The 5195-nt window shown below is 46.8% G+C and overlaps 1 pseudogene; it reads left to right on the top strand.

Moving 5' to 3' along the window:
- The first annotated feature begins 2383 nt into the window (after window positions 1-2383).
- LOC101656359 lies at window positions 2384-4132 on the top strand (annotated as a pseudogene).
- Window positions 4133-5195: the final 1063 nt, after the last annotated feature.

A 5195-nucleotide genomic window follows, 5' to 3' on the forward strand; every position in this document is an offset into this window, starting at 1 on the left:
TTGCGCCTACCAAACCTGTGATGTTTTGTGGGGTTCCCTCTTACCCTTAACCCCACAGTCAGATGGCACATACTTGAAGATATAGCACATGCTGAGACACAAGTCAAATCTGTCAATTGAAGCGCATAGAGGTGGTACAAATTTCTCTCTCTGATCACTATGCCACAAGGCTGGAACTTAACAAAAGGATGATTGAGAACACAAGATCAAAGAGTTGGAGGATGAATAAATATCTATTGCAAAAGGAGTGTGTAATGGTCCAGATCAGAGACGAAATCAGGAAGTTTCTAGAAACCAACGAGAATGAGAACACGACATACCCAAACCTTTGGGACACAGCAAAGGAGTTATCAGAGGAAGCTTAATAGCAATACATACACACATGAAAAAGGAAGAGAAATTTATGATTGATATGCTGACACAAAAGTTACAGCAATTAGAGCACATTCAACAGTACTACCCTACTAATAGCAAAAGGAAAGAAATAATAAAAATCAAGGCTGAGATTCAGGAGAGGGAAAACAAGAAAATTATGGAAAAAGTTAATGCAGCTAAAAGTTGGTTCTTTGAAAAGATAAACAGAATTGACAGAAAACTGAAAAAACATAGCCAAAGAAAGTAGGGAACACATTTCAATAGCAAGGATTAGGGATGAAACAGGGGACATTAAAATGGACCCTAATAAAATCAAAAGGATAATTACATAGTACTACAAAGGCCTATACTCTAATGAATTCAACAACTTGGAAGACATGGACAAATACTTGGAAAATCAATCCCCCCCTAGACTATCCCAGATAGACATCAAGAATCTGAACAGATCCAAAGCAATAGAAGAAATAGACAAGGTTATCAAGGGATTACCAACAACAACAAAAAATCCCCGGGACCCCATGGCTTCACAGGAGAATATTACCAAGTATTCAGGAAAACACTGACACCAATCCTACACAAACTCTTCTAAAACATAGAAAAAGACAGCAAACTCCAGAAGTCTTTCAATAGACCTAGTATAACTCTGATACCTTAATTGGGCAAGAGTACCACAAGAATTGAGAACTACAGACCTATATCTCTATTGAACATCAGTTCAAAAATCCTTAACAAGATACTGGCCAAAAGAATACAAAATATGTAAAACAAATAATTCACCATGACCAAGTGGGACTTATACCAGGGATGCAGGTATGGTTCAACATATGAAAGACCATTAGTAACATTCATCACATTGATGTAAAAAATTATAAAAATCACATGATCATATCGATAGATGCAGAAAAAGCATTTGACAATCTCCAACACCAATTTCTGTTTAAGACACTCAAGAAGATAGGAATGGAAGGAAAACTCCTCAATATAATACAAGCTATCTATAAAAAACCAACAGCCAACATGGTAGTCAATGGAGAAAAGAGGAAAACAATCCCACTGGAAAAGGGGTCCCAACAAAGATGTCCCTTGTCCCCACTCTTATCTAACATTGCCCTGGAGGTCTTAGATAACAGAATAAGGCAAATAAAAGACATCAAAGGCATTCGCCTGTGGAAGGAAAAGATGAAACTATCATTATTCACAGATGAAATGATTTTTATATGGAAAAATCCCAAAAGCTCCACAATAGAGGAAAATGGCAGAGTGACAGAGTACAAAATCAACAAACAGAAGTCTATGGGACTGCTATACACACTAGACAAGACCACAGAAGAGGGGATTGTGATACTTTGGGTATTTCAGAGAAACAAATCCACAGAAACTCATGTATAATAGTTTTATATAAAGGTTAAGTGTGGGTCACAAAACCATCCCAACCAAGTGCTGCCCAAGCCCACAAGTCCAACATTAACACATATGTCCAACACCAATCCATAAAGTCCTCCTCCATCTCACAACAGATGCAATGATGCTGACTGCAGGAGGAAAACTGAATCAGTGAACGTTTAAGCATCTCAGCACTGGCAGGGGTCTCCACACGTGTGCTCCAGCACCCAGGGCTGCACTGGGGTAGGTCCATGTGGTTTCTCCTCAGGGATGTCTGCATAAAGTGAGCCTTGCCAGCTAGAGCAGGGAACTGGCTAAGGCAGCTGCACCTTGGTCCAATCGTCAGAAACCAGGAGACCTGAGAACTAGAAAGGTGAGGCTCACCAAGTCATTTTTCCTGCCGCCCTTCAATTAACCCCACATGTGTTTATTAGCCAGGTTGGCACAATGACCTAACTAACTCAGGGATTCAAAAGATAGTGCTCTTTATAATAGCCAAGTGCAAATCAAAATATCTAGGGATATACCCGACTAAACAAACAAAAGATGTGTAAGAGGAAAACTATAAGAAACCAAGAGACCCCGGCGCCTCCAGTCCATTCCCAACGGGTCTCTTGTGTGTGCAATGGGCGGCATCATTCCAGACATAGCAATTGGTACAAAGCAGGGATCTGAAGAGCTCTTCTCTGTCTGCGTCACCAACCGCCCCTTTATCATGAGCAGCAACTCTGCGTCTGCAGCCAAGGGGAATGACACCAAGAAGTTAAAGGTGACAGCCGGAGCTTGGATGCCCCTTCTCGCGTGGTCCATGTCTGCAAGCTGCCAGGTGATGTCACCTAGGGGGAGGTCATCTCCCTGGGACTGCCCTTCAGGGAGGTGACCAACCTGCTGATGCTGAAGGTGAAGAACCAGGCCTTCACCGAGATGAACACGGAGGAGGCGACCAACACCATGGTGAATTACTACACCTCGGTGGCTGCCATGCTGCATGGGCAGCCCATCTACATCCAGTTCTCCAACCATAAGGAGCTCAAGACGGACGGCTCTCCCAACCACGTGCGCGCCTAGGCTGCCCTGCAGGCCATCAACTTGGTGCAGTCCGGGAGCCTGGCACTGGCGGCCTCCGCTGCCGCCGTGGACGCAAGGATGTCTGTGGCGGGCCAGAGCCCCGTGCTGCGGGTCACTGTAGAGAACTTATTCTACCCGGTGACACTGGATGTGCTGCACCAGATCTTCTCCAAGTTTGGCACGGTGCTCAAAATCGTCACCTTCACCAAGAACAACCAGTTCCAGGCGCTTCTGCAGTATGCCTAACCTGTCAGCGCCCAGCACGCCAAGCTGTCCCTGCACGGCCAGAACATCTACAATGCTTGCTGCACGCTGCGCATTGACTTCTCGAAGCTCACCAGCCTCAACGTCATGTACAACAACGAAAAGAGCCGAGACTACTCTCGGCCGACCTGCCCTCGGGGGACAGCAGCCATCTCCGGACCAGACCATGGCTGCGGCCTTTGGTGCACCTGGTATAATCTCAGCCTCACCGTACGCAGGAGCCGGGTTCCCTCCCACCTTCGCCATCCCACAGGCCGCAGGCCTCTCGGTTCATAATGCCCATGGCGCTCTAGTCCCCCTGGCCATTCCTGCAGCAGCAGCAGCAGACCACATCGCCATCCCAGGCCTGGCAGGAGCCGGCAACTCTGTCCTGCTCCTTAGCAACTTGAACCCAAAGAAAGTCACGCCCCAAAGCCTCTTTATTCTCTTCGGTGTGTATGGGGATGTGCAGCGCGTGAAGGTCTTGTTCAATAAGAAGGAGAACGCCCTGGTGCAGATGGCCAACGGCAGCCAGGCCCAGCTGGCCATGAGCCACCTGAACTGACACAAGCTGCACGGGAAGCCCTTCGCATCACGCTGTCCAAGCACCAGAACGTGCAGCTGCCCCGAGGGTCAGGAGGACCAGGGCCTGACCAAGGACTACGGCAACTCGCCACTGCACCGCTTCAAGAAGCCTGGCTCCAAGAACTTCCAGAACATCTTCCCGCCCTCCGCCACCCTGCACCTCTCCAACATCCCGCCGTCCACATCCGAGGACGATCTCAAGATCCTCTTCTCCAGCAATGGTGGCCTGGTCAAGGGCTTCAAGTTCTTCCAGAAGGACCGCAAGATGGTGCTGATCCAGATGGGCTCCGTAGAGGAGGCCATCCAGGTGCTGATTGAGCTGCGCAACCATGACCTGGGCGAGAACCACCACCTGTAGGTTTCCTTTTCCAAGTCCACCATCCAGGGCCTCCTCCAGGGGACCACTTACATCATTCCAGAGAACTGCCACTTCAACGCAGCTGAAGTGACTTTACCAACAGAAATTTTATTTTTTTAAAGAGAAATCAGTGTACCTGTTTTTAAAAAAATTAAATCTAACCCAGTGTCTAACTTTGTGGTGAAGGGCGTCCCACAGCTCGACCCTTCCCCTCAGGTCTCACAGTGATGCCGCTGGAGCCTGGCCACCCCCAGTCCCAACCCTCCCCACTGGGGGACGGGCTCGCCCATGCTGGTTCCTCGTGCCTTAACCCACGGCCACCCGGCTGGCTGGGGTGGGCCTAGGGCTCCACCTCCATCATGTACTGACTGACGCCTTGGGGATCGGGCAGCACCTGCCTGCCCCATCAATCAAGTCACGTGATTGGCCCCCACCTCCACTCCCGACAGCAGGGCGCCCCCTCCCAACCTCCCAAACCAGGCGGAGTGGGGGGCTCTTTTTTGTATCATATTCGCAGACAGCTGTGCCTAGCAATACTTCAGGTGACCAAATATTCTAATCTCTTCATTTATATGCAAAAGACCTAGTTTTACGTAACTTTTTATAGCAAGATAAAGATGACAACCATAAAAAAAAAAAAGAAAGAAACCAAGAGTAACCTTAACAAATGGAAGAATTTCCCATGCTCCTGGATTTGAAGACTCAATATAGTAAAGGTGTTCAGTTCTGCCTAAGGCAATATATAAGTTTAATGCAACCCCAGTACAAATACCATCATCTTTCTTCAAAGAACTGGAAAAACTGATTACCAATTTCATATGGAAAGGGAAGAAGCCCAGAATTATCAGAGCATTCCTCAAGAAGAAGGATAGTGGGAAGGCTTGCTTTACTTGACTTTAGCACATATTATACAGCCACAGTGGTCAAAACTGCATGGTATTAGAATAATGACACATATTCAGACCAATGGAAAAGAACTGAAAATCCAGAAATAAAATCATCAGCAAACAGACAACTGATCTTTGATAAGAGCCAAAAAAATATCAAGTGGGAAGCAGAAGCACTCTTCAACAAGTGGTGCTGATAAACATGGATATCTACCTACAGAAAAATGAAGTAAGACCCTTATCTCACTCCATGCATAAGAATAAATTCAAGGTGGATCACAGACATTGAGTTAAAC

This window comes from Echinops telfairi, unplaced genomic scaffold, assembly GCF_000313985.2.
Source record: "Echinops telfairi isolate 266 unplaced genomic scaffold, ASM31398v2 ScPeMD7_3533;HRSCAF=4204_0, whole genome shotgun sequence".
Lineage (NCBI taxonomy): Eukaryota > Metazoa > Chordata > Mammalia > Afrosoricida > Tenrecidae > Echinops > Echinops telfairi.